At 50.4% G+C, this 12228-nt stretch overlaps 1 pseudogene; it reads left to right on the top strand.

The window, feature by feature from the left end:
- The first annotated feature begins 3023 nt into the window (after window positions 1-3023).
- LOC130857394 (cytochrome P450 4A11-like) lies at window positions 3024-11847 on the top strand (annotated as a pseudogene).
- The last annotated feature ends 381 nt before the right edge of the window (window positions 11848-12228 follow it).

Here is a 12228-nt window from a genome sequence, read left to right as displayed (position 1 = left end):
CAGCAGAAAGGGCTCGTCTCCAAAGGCTCAGAGGGAGGAAGCTCACACCGGGCACCTGCTGGCGTAGGAGCCCCCCTGCTGTTCCGTGGTAGCTTCCTCAGGACATCTTTAGAGGGGCCCAGGCAGAGCCCATCCTGTGCTGAGCAGGAAAGACCTACAGACTTGGTCGGGGACAAGGGCCTTCAGAACTCAATACTTTAATCCAAATGAGATTTGAGAAGGGCCCAGCCTGGCCATGTCACCAGCCCCCTGGCAGCCCTTCCTCACACTCAGGGTCTGCAGGCTCCTCAGAGGCCACGAGTGGGCAGCTGTGCAGGAAGGTGTGGGCAGAACCAGCTGGGCACAAGGCTTGGCTGCTGGAACAGGATGGCAGTCCCCAAGCAGGGACCAACCGGTGGCATCTCCCCCACAGGACAGCCCCTTACAATCCCAGTCTCCCTGACCAAACTGAGGCTTCTTCCACCCTGCACTTCGAGGACAGTTCGTTCCTGACTCTCCCCACTCTCCAGGCTGAGAAGCTTCAGCTATTCTCACAGAACAGGCTATGAGAAGCTTCCCTGCCACATCCCTCAATCCCATCCTCTCTGCCTGGCCCTGAGCTTTCCTGGTGCACAGACATCAGACTGATGGATGCTGTCCTGTGGGATCACTGTCTGTGGAGATGACCGACAGGAATCTAAGAAGGTGGCAGGTGGCAGGATAAGAGGCCCACCTGCTGGGTGGGGGGTTATCTTAGGTATCAGGGGGCCAACTGGCTCAATTGGGTGGAACGCAGGGCTTTGAATGCTTAAAGCTGTGACCTTCCCAGGAAACTGATCAGTCAGTTCTCAAGGATGGCCTCGAAGCAAAGGCTACTGGCATTTGACTTGTGCCATTCAATAGGGTCTGTTCATCACTGGGGTCTCTTCCCTTGTACCCGGTACTATGAGCTCCCGGGGGCTGAGGTATCATCCCTTTCCAGTGCCCCAGCACCCAGCACAGAGCTTGACCTGGACGGATGCTCAGCCCAGGTGTGTGGAATGAGAGAGGACAGAGAAAAAGAGCACATTATAGGCTGGGGAAGGGCAGCGCCTACCCGCTGAGTGAGCCAGTACACAGCCCTGGAGGGACGCAGGGGGTGAGGGCCCACAGGGAGGCCAGTCTTTTCTCAAGAGAAGGAGGCCAAGCAAGAGTCCGCAGAGTGGAGCTAAGACGGCAACTATGAGAATCAGCCCCGGAGAAACAGCCAAAGCCCAGTTTGTTCATGCAAATTGTTGTATTTGATTTCCTGATTATTTTGATTTTGAGAAATTGCTGCAGGTGTCACTTTTCTCAGCTAAGAGTTGACACATGGAAGCACTAAAACACCTCCAGTGATGTTCTCATTACACTGATGACCAGAGGATGATCTATAGACTCAATAAGTAGATCAATTCTCTTATGTAAATTATATTACTCGTGGTGCTTAATCACCTCTCCATTTCTACTGGCCTAGGATAGCAATCACAACCAAATATTTCTAGCTCTTATAACACTGGGATGTTTTTTCAACACCTCTACTCATTGGCAGAATCAGGAATTAGAATGCCACACATAATTGGGTAGGACAAAGGCAGTGCCCCGGAAGGATTTGCAGGCAGCTGGCTGACTTGGGCACCACGCAATCAGAGAGGAGGCATGCAGCTGCGCAGAAACAGAGACACCCCAGGTCCTCTGGGCCAATAAGAGGAAATCCAAGAAAAGTAGGTGACATAGCTGGGGTGGCAAGGGGCTCCCACCAGTCAGTCCCTGCACTGGATCAGCAGAGCAGGGCAGTCCCAATGAGGACAAGACCCGGGAGCACAGGGCAGCCCCCAGAATGAATTCAAGCAGGAGACCTCTCAGTCCAGGGCGGGACTGTCAGCCCCACCTGCACCGCCACTGGCACAGGAGCTCCACAATAGCAGGGACTTTTGTGGTTCCCTGCTAAATCTCGAGCTCCTGGGTTGGCAATCGACCCAAAGTAATACTCAACACACAGTTGCCAAGTAAGTGAGTAACTGAGTTCATCTACCATCTCCTCATTCACGCATTTGACATTCACTGTAGTGGAACAATTATGTGACGTCTGCTCTGAGATCTCTTCCCCTGCAAAGGGTGGGCTTTCAAAAGCTCTATTCACCCCCCCAGCCAGAGCTGATTGTGGCAGATGGACGCCTTGGCCATGATGTTAGAATCAGATTCTTAGGAAAGGATTCAGCAGTGCCACTCGGGCACGACGGTGGCTGAGTGGTAACGTGCCAGCCCCGAAAGGGTAGGTGTTCCCCCCTCCACTGCCTGCACCCAGCTGCACAGGGACGGGGACTGTGTCTGTTTATTTGCGGCTGTGTCACCCGCTTCGAGAAAGGCGTCTGCTACGAGGAACAGCCTCCGTAACCATTTGCTGAGAGCCGAATGCGTGGACGTACAGAGAGGACGAGCAGGAGGCGCCGCCCTGGCAGCCCCCCAGCCCCTGGGGCTGCCCTTCCAACCCCGGCTGCCCCCTGCCCTGGGCTCCGTGAGACGCCCCTGGGCCCCCAGCTTTCTTTTTGTCCTTTTCCTCTTGCTTATGTTCGCTCTGCTTCTACCTGTGCCTTGCAACAAGGATGTTCCTCAAGACGTGTTCCTTCACAAGCCTGCACGTACTCATTCTCTCCTTCATGACCTTATTGATTCTTTTTCTTTTTTTTTATTTATTTATTATTTTTGGGGGGTACACCAAGTTCAATCATCTGTTTTTATACACATATCCCCGTATTCCCTCCCTTCCTTGACATCCCCCCCCCAAGTCACCCCCACCCCAGTCCTCTAAGGCATCTTCCATCCTCGAGTTGGACTCCCTTTGTTATACAACCACTTCCCACTCACTATCTGTTTTACAGTTGGTAGTATATATGTCTGTGCTACTCTCTCGCTTCGTCTCAGCTTCCCCTTCTTTTAAAAGTGAGGAATAGTCCCTGTGGACCAGGCTCTGTGCTGCCTCTAAGAACACAGGGATGACAGCTGTGAAAGGTGAGTTGGCCAACATGGTGCCCGCAATGAGAACTCTGAGCCTTGGGAGCCCTGGGGAAGGACGCCTTGGGGTCAGCAGGTTTGGGTTTAAATGCAGCTCACCTGGGCATACCCTTTCACATGGGTCTCCCCATTCTTCAGTGAGACAGGATCAAGTAATAATCCCTCCCTTATACAGGTTTGCCTTGAGCATTACAGAAGTCTATGAAAATGCCTTGTACACCAGGCAGTTAATCCCTGAACATCTGTCAAGCATCAACTATGTGTAAAGTTCAAATGGCAGTTCTGAGTGAGAAACACACAAGCAGACAGAATCTGATCTTAGGCCAATTCTGGAGAGATATCAAGAGTCTGGATCAGAGCCCAGCTCATCAGTTCTAATCTTTGATCTCTGGGGATAGTTTCAGAACTATCTCCCCATGCCTATTCAAACTTTCACCACCACCCAAAGCACTTGAGCTTAAAATAAGGTTTTTTTAGTTTGTTACTCTCGTTGTAGTTCCAAAGGAACAGAAACAGCAACAACTGCTGAAAAGCATAGAGAAATTCCCATGTGTCTGCCCTCACTGACTAGCGGGGAGCAAGGTCAGCCCTGTGGGTCTTTGACCCTGAGTACATGGAGGTGGTCCTGGGGAGATCAGGTGGACAGAAACCCACATCCCAGCTGGAGCAAATCTTCCCTCTTGGGTACATGCCCCGAGGTCTGTGAAATTCCAGAAGACAGCGGCAGTTCCGCCTCTCCCAGCCATCCTTGCAGCCCACACGTCAGCCTAAGAGAGTCGGGGATGGGAGGCAAGTGGGAGGTGGTTGGAGACGGACTGCCAGCTGACAAGCATCAGAAAAGGGAAGGCAGCCCGTGGCATGAGTATTATGAAAAGTAGTAGCAATAAAATAGTAGCAATAACGCTCTGAAGTGTTTTTTCAGGTCTCTAGCATAAGAGGTAACGAGAACTCTTATTAACGTGACCTCTTCTCATTAAGTGCCAGATAGGGTCTATACAACATATATTTATTGCCTCGTTTAATCTTAAAAAAAGCCCTACAAGTAACATAGTGTTCTTCATATACTGCAAAGGAGGAGGTGATATTTCATGACCTATCATTATGGACAAAATTTTTGAGGTAAATGTCTTGTTTGTCTTATTTTCACTGAACAAGAAATAATTAATTTTGACTATCCCAGGAAATAAATTATTCCATATTTTCAGACTGTGAACTTATTTCAAACACACATTAGTCTTTTATAACACATTTTTAAATATGTTTATTGGAGTGTAGTTGATTTACAAGGGTGAGTCAAAAATTATCTGCACTCTGGTTATATTAAAACTTCTGTGGCCACACTGTCTTTTTTTTTAAGCTCTTTATTGGAATATAATTGCTTTACACTGTTGTGCCAGTTTTTGCTGTACAATGAAGTGAATCAGCTGCATGTATACGTACATCTCCACATCCCCTCCCTCCCATGGCTCCTTCCCACCTTCCCTATGCCAGCCCCATAAGTCATCATCCATCATTGAGTTCATCTCCCTGGGTTATGCAGCTGCTTCCCACTGGCTATTTAACATTCGGTAGTGTATATATGTCAATGCTATTCTCTCACTTCGTCCTGGCTTCCCCTTCGCCCCCACCCCCCCACCCGATGTCCTCAAGTCCGTTCTCTGCATCTGCGTCTTTATTCTTGCCCTGTCACTGGGTTCTTCAGTACCATTTTTTTAGATTCCATATATATGAGTTAGCATATGATATTTGTTTTTCTCTTTCTGGCTTTCTTCACTGTATGACAGATTCTAGGTCTATCAACCTCATTACGTATAGCTCCATTTCATTCCTTTTTATGGCTAATATTCCATTGTATATATGTGCCACATTTTCTTTATGCATTCATCTGTTGATGGGCATTTAGGTTGCTTACCCCAGCCTTCCACTATGACATCCGGAAGCCTTGCATGGGTCTCAAGACTGACTCTGTCTGAGTGATGCTGGTGAGTACATCTCTCTCTCCCCTGCATACACTCACACCAAGCTCAATTCACAGTCCACTCTCAGACACGTGTGTGCCTCAGCCATCCATCAGACACAGCCCCCAGAATAATGTGCTCATGCAAACAGACAGGCACATCACACATTAGAAGTACACATACACAGTGTCAAGTGCTCAGACTGCCCTGTACAGCCAGGCCCTGTTTCCTCTTGCAGACTCATAGACATATTATCACACACCCTATGTGACTCACACACCTCAACACACATGTACTACTGCCATATGCAGGTAAGAATTTGGACACACTCATTGCAATACATACACACATACTTGGACACGTTGAGACGTACTTGACAGATGTACACAGACATGCATTTACACACTCACAATATGCATGTCCAAATACACTAACTTTCCATCTCTTAGAAAGAAGCCTCCTTCTCAAATTGCTATAAATTAATCCCTCTTCCTTGGATGGAAAGTCCCTCTAAGATGCTTCCAAAGGCAGAGTCTCAGGTCATGACTATGACGCAGGGCTCCACATAAAACGAATTAGTCAAAATCCACACTTTGCTCGTTGCCAAGGGAAAGGAGGGCCATGGTGGGTACAGGGTTCATTCACCCCCTGCTTGCAAGTCTTCAGCAGGGTAGGCTGAATAATTGTCATTCTCCCTGGACGGCAGGACAGGCTGCCCTTGTCTGGGCTGAGCAGGGTCAGTTTCAGTAGCAGGTGAGGCATCCCAGGATGGCGTTCAGGCGGGCTCTGCCCAGGATGCAGGTTTCTACATGGAACTGAGCCACTGATGGGAAGAATTGGAAACCAGGTCTACAATCCACATAGAGCTTTGTCCTGCCAACGCATCGCCTCCCATCAGGATTCCGATTTCTCACCCAACTGTGCTCAGCTAACATTTGTTGAGCAAAAGGAACTAAAGTCCCTGGTGGCCCTTCCTTAGGATCCCCAATATCATCCCCTTAGCCCTTCTGTGGACTGGAGATGTTTACTCCCTACAGGTGAACGTCGCTGTGCAAAATGTGCAACTCATCTCCCAACAAAACACACACCCCTTTAGCAGTTGAGAAGCAGTGTTTGCTGATTGGTAAAAATTGATTAGCTTAGTAAATAATTTCTAAAATTCAAACCTAATTCGATCTATAAGAGATGATGATTAATTACAAAATGAAACTTTCTGGGAAAATAGCCATCACATTACACACTTATTTGACAGTCTTAAATGACACAGCTGCTTAGAAAGTGAGAAAATCTCCACCAGAGATTTAGAGAGAGAGTCTGGTCTTGTCAGCACAAGCCTTCTGGGGGAGGAGAGCAGGGTCAATGTCACCCTCCCACCACAGGACAAGTGGGAGGAGCTCGTCAACTTCATCACACCTGCAGATCTTTGGACACGTCTCCTTGATGACCCTGGACACCATCATGAAGTGCACCTTCAGCCACCACGGCAGCATCCAGACAGAAAGGTCAGCGACAACCCTGCAAGAGCAGGGTCCTGATTTCACCAGCTGCAGGGGACTCAGCTGAGAGGCAGGTAGGGCAGTGAGGATGCTTATCAGCCCAAAAGGCAACATTGTGCAGAGAGCCATGTGCCACAGTCAAACGCCACCCAGACCAACCTTGCCTCAGTCACAGGTCCCTGACTCCTGCACAGGGACAAGCCTAGCCACTCAGGCCACTTGTGAAGCACTGAGGGTCTCCAGGGTTGTAAGGCAGAAATGACAAAGCCTCAGTGCGGCCTGTCCCCACTGACTGAGGAATCCCCACCCAGAGCCCCACACCGTCTCCAGGTTAGAGGCTCCCTCCACGCCAGTCTCTTCTGAACCCTCTCCCTTCAGGAACTCCCAGTCCTACATCCAGTCCATCAGGGACCTCCCAAGTCTGATATTTTCCCGAGTGAGGACTATCTTCTGCCAGAATGATGTCATTTACAGGCTGACCCCCAAGGCCACTGGAGACACCGGGCCTGCCAGCTCATCCATCAAAACACAGGTTCTGCTCCTCCTTCTGGCCTTCCCCCACACTCCCCCCCAACTTCATCAGGCACACGTGAAAGGGCCTGGCCTTGACTCCTGAGGCAGAGCCCAGAATCCTGCTTGCTCTACAAGAGCTGTCACACACACCAATGCTGGGTGCTTCCCTGGGGCAGGGATTGGGGCCCAGATGTCAGGGGGCCATGTGTTGTGCAGGGAGTTACATGTGGCACCACGTTGGTGATGAGTGAATGAGGCCCCCTCCCTGCAGCATTCAGGCAGAGGCTCCCCGGCCTGTGCTACTGAGGGTTTGCCCAACCTGGATCAGACAATGCTGGAGCTCTCCGCCCCGCCATGCACACCCATTCCCACCCTCATCCTCATCCACCTGGCACACAGATTGAGCCTGAGGGGCAGATGGGGCTACAGTGGGAGCTGCATCTGGGCCCCCAGAGACCCTGGCTGTGGTGGGAACCACTGTTCTGGGACAGACAGAGTGATCCAGCTGAGGAAGGCTCACATGCAGGAGGAGGGAGAGCTGGAGAAGGTGAGGAGGGAGAGCTGGAGAAGGTGAGGAGCGAGATGCAGTTGAATTTCCTGGACATCCTGCTCTTTGCCAGAGTGAGTGTAGGCAAGGGAGGCCTGCGGCTTTGTCCAGAAGTAGAGAAGACGGGCAAACCCAGTACCCCCACCCGGACTCCACAGATGGAGAAAGGGAAGAGCTTGTCTGACATGGACCTGCGTGTCAAAATGGACATGTTCATGTTTGAGGGTCATGACACCACAGCCAGTGGCATCTCCTGGATCCTCTGTGCTCTGTCCTCCCACCCTGAACATCAGCAGAGGTGCTGGGAAGAGATCTAAGGCCTCCTGGGGAGGACGCCTCCATTACCTGGGGAGTATCGAACAAATGGGACGGCCCTGGCCCTCAGCTAGGGGAGAACCCCTGGTTGTCTGGCCCTGCCTGGCCTTAGCACGGGCTTTGTTTCAGGAACCGCCTGGATCAGAATCCCTACACCACCATATGTATCAAGGAGGCACTGCGACTCTCGCTGCCAGTAACACTCATTTTCCGAGAGCTCAGCAAGGCCATTACCTTCGGTAATGGACTCTCCTTACATTCAGATATGAACTTCACCACACCCAGTAACCTATGCATTCTGCAAAACCACATGGAAGATCAGGAATATGCATGTGATTGTCCACTTCCGTGATGCTGTGTTATTTCAGCCTCAGTATAATTGACATTTACTCTATAATTTGCATGAGTTTTAAAAAATGCTTGACCCAGAACTTGAACTCAACCAAAACTCAAAAAACAAATGCTGGCTGCCAAATGTGGTTTTATAAATGAGCCCTACAATTCTAATTCCTTGAGATGCGAAGGCTTTAGAGCAAAGCAGACAGAAGCAGAGGGAGATGCGGTTCTTCTCATGTGGTGTCTCATTAAACAAGGGAGCTCAGGGAATCCACTGTCCTGGGTCAGATGGTCCAGCCTCTGAGGAGCCCTCAGGCAGATGCCAGAGAGCAGCTGATGCCCAGGCCTGAGAGCCCTGCTGTGGTTGGAGGCCACCCACGGGCTCACCTCCCGGTGGGTGTGAATCCCAGCACTGCCACCTCCTAACTGTGGGATCATGGTCATGCCCTTTAAAGTCTCGGAGGCTCGGGTGCCCCATCTGCACAAGGGGATGTGAGTGCCTTCCTTGAGGGCTGCTCTGAGGATTGAATGAGTTAATGCACCTCCCCCAAGGGCTCATGATGACACTTGATAAATGTGACTTGTCATGTGAGGTGCTCTCAAACGTAAGCCTCCAATTCCTTTTACTTTTCAATCCTGGGCCATGGTTCCCTACTCCTAACCGGTGCTCATGTGCTTTGTCACGCCCAGCTCATCTGTCGTGCAAGAGCATCGTTGCATTCAGAGTGATGGAGGCTGGCTCTCATGGTGGCTCCCAGGCCTTTTGTGCTGCACATGCTCTCTGCTGCTCTGGGTACTATCAGGCTTCTCTCTCTCCTCCATCCCCCACAGGAATCACAGTCTCCCTCTCCCTTTATGGGCTTCACCACAACCCAAAAGTGTGGCCAAACCCAGAGGTATGATGGCTGTGGGAGGAGGGGATGGGATGCTCTTCTCCACACCAACACCTCCTCCTGCTCCCCCCTCTGGGATTCTTGTCCCCTGGTGGATTGGTGCGAGGAGTGTGACCCCACCTGTCCTGGCCCCAGTGCTCTCTCTGCAGGAGTTTGAGGCATCCCGCTTTGCCCCGGGTTCTTCTTGACACAACCATTCTTTCCTGCCCATCTCAGGAGGATCCAGAGGTGACTTTTTGTATTTGGGACAGCTGGGTGTCACAGGGTGCTACCTGATATATGTGACTGTCTACATTCGTATGCGGTGTATGCAGTTATGTCCTTGCATGGTGGTGTGTTGAGAAGAAGGCATGAGTCTCCATGTGCAAGAAGGTCTTCAGGGCACGGCACAGAGACCTTGATCTCCTGACTCCCACAAATGTGGCCAGCCACAGTTCCATATCAGTGGCCATTCCAAAGCATTCGGGGATTTTCCTCAGTTTAGGAATCTGACTTTTCAGCATTAGAATTTTCATGAAAGTTATGTTTCAGATGTTTATTTTTCTCAACTATCGGTCATCTAAAAAGGTGGTTTTCTCTCTATGCACATTCTTAACCAGCCCACTGCCTCTTCTACTCAATTCACCAACCAGCCTTTCACTGCATTGTGGTATTTTCATGAGTTTAGATTACCAGCTGCCTTCCTTGTCCTGACGGTTCAAGCCACCTGTGTGATCAGTTACAGTGGCCGTTTGAAGAAAGTTACACAACCATATGTTTCTCGGCTTCTCTAGTCGAAGCCAACAGCTGTGACTGTGTATTCACAGAAACATGATATCTTTTCTAACTGCCAAAAGTCTTTACATATAGTGAGGATTATATAACATAATCCCAGAATCTATAGCACATAACATTGGCAAAAAAGAGCATAAAATGGAAGGTAATCAGGTGCTTTTGCGAGAAAACTCACCATTTTGTGTTTGACCACATGCATTTAAGAAGTTCATGGCATGTAAAATATAAACCACACTGGAAATAGCTGTTAAGCTGGCTGATAGACTCCAAAATGACTGCTGTGACAATCTCAAAGGCTATAGAGCCTCCCCTAAAATAGTAACTTCCATTACTTGGTAACTACTTCGTAAAACAAGTTTTTGCTGAATCTATAATTCTAGGAACTTTGCAGTTGGTGAAGCAACCTTCACAGAACAGGCTTGAAGCAAACATGCTTCCAGGATTAGCTCTAGGATTTGGTTTCTGCCAGGGTCCTGTTCTTCCTTGTAGACACTGGCTGCACATCACGTGGCTGCCTCTAGAGGACACGGGGTACCTGGCAACTCAAATCCTAGCTCAGAAATAATAATTAACTTTATTCCAATCCTTTTATCTTTCAATTCAGTTAACTTTGTTCAAATATGAAGCTATTTATGAGGCCTGTCTCTGTGTGCCAAGTCATGTATTAGGACATGGGAGCATAGAGACCAAAGACACTCTCCCTGCCTCCAAGAGTTCACAGTCAAGAGGAAGACACGTGACGTTTCCATGTGTAGTGGTCAGTACATTTGCCTTACAAGACAGACATCGTACACTCATTTTCTCTTTCACTGACTCATTCGTTCATTGAGCAGATTGTTGAATGTCCCATGTTTCTGGCACTGTCCTGGGCCCTGGACGGTGATGTGTCTTGAGTTAACACTAATGGTGCCTTGGGGGTCCAGGGAGGAAGAGGTGCAGCCGGCAGAGGCGGAGAGGACTGGTGGTCAATGGATAGTGGCTTGAGCATGTGGCCGGCAGAGGTGGGGGGCGGGGTCCTCAACAGGAGCTGAGTGAGGAGGAGGAGCTGGACGGGTGTGAGGTAAGTGAGGAACTACCCAGAGAGGGCAGTGATGCCGGCTGAGGCACTGGGACGTGTCCTTCCTGTGATGGCGGACACAGCAGGCCTGGAGCTGTCGTGGCTTCTGTTAATGGATGGAGGCAGGGAGACTGAAAAGGCCCGTGAGGAGCCCAAGGGATGGGAGGAGGGTCATTTCTGGCGTAGAAAGGGAAGGTTCCAGAGGTAGGTTGACTGAGGGGTTGAGGGGAGACAGGAGGTCAGACCATTAATTGGGGGGCAAGTGGTCCAAGAGGTTGAGGGTGGCTAACCCGTGGCCCCTGCAGGAAGCCACCCTGTTGCCATTCTGACTTCCTTACACCACTCTGTCCTGTCTGTCTGGGGATTAGGGCCCCTGTTTCTCTGCCACAGATGGTGAGGGCCCAAGGGTGTGGCCCACCCCACCCCACACAGGACCCTGACCTGGCCTGAAGGCAGAAACTGCCTGTGGCTGAGTGAACAAAGTACTAATTCACATTTACTGCCTCATCTGACTTGATTCTGTTGTCTAGAGCACTGACCCTGCCCAGCAGGATTTCCTGCTACTTAGAGTAGAGGTAGGAGTTAGGAGCTAGTCCTGGAGAGAGGTGCGCTTTATGAAGGTCAGGGGGAGAGGTGTGGACCAAGGCTTGGGCAGTACGTTCAGTGTGACCTGTAAGGAAGGGATGGGGGCTGGGCCCGTGGAGGAGAGCCCTGGATGCCCTGTGCCCAGCAGGGATTACAAGCCTCTGATCACTTTCTTTTCCCTCCCTGATTCAGGAATTGCATCGGGAAGCAGCTTGCCATGGGTGAGATGACAGTGGCCGTGGCCCTGACCTTGCTTCCCTTTGAGCTGGCACTCGATTCCTCCAGGGCCACTGTTCCCATTCCAAGACTTGTGTTGAAGTCCAAAAAGGGGATCCACTTGCAGCTCAGGAAGCTCCTGTAATCCTTGTGGGGACAAGGACAAGCTCTGAAGGCCCCTTCCTGCCATCCTGTCTCCCTGTCACTCTGTCCTATCTTTGCCTCTTTGCACACTTCTTGCTTCTCTCTGCCCACCTGTCAGCCTACCTCATCTCCTGCCTCCTGCACTGATATCACACTCTCTCCCTTCTCCTCTCACCTTTCTCCAGGCTGCCTATCTGTTATCTCTCCATCTGTCTCTGACCGCCCCCTGCCCCCGTATCTCTGACTGTCCACCTAAACCCTGATCACCTGCCCTTCTCCAGTCTGTCTACTCTCTCCCTGTCTTTCTCCCCTTCTGCCTGCCTGTCTCTCCCTGGAGTCACTTCCTTTCACTGCCAAAATATTTGACCAAAACCATAGTGAC

The sequence above is a fragment of the Hippopotamus amphibius genome, chromosome 1 (assembly GCF_030028045.1).
Source record: "Hippopotamus amphibius kiboko isolate mHipAmp2 chromosome 1, mHipAmp2.hap2, whole genome shotgun sequence".
NCBI lineage: Eukaryota > Metazoa > Chordata > Mammalia > Artiodactyla > Hippopotamidae > Hippopotamus > Hippopotamus amphibius.
This window is presented reverse-complemented; position numbering and strand designations above follow the sequence as displayed.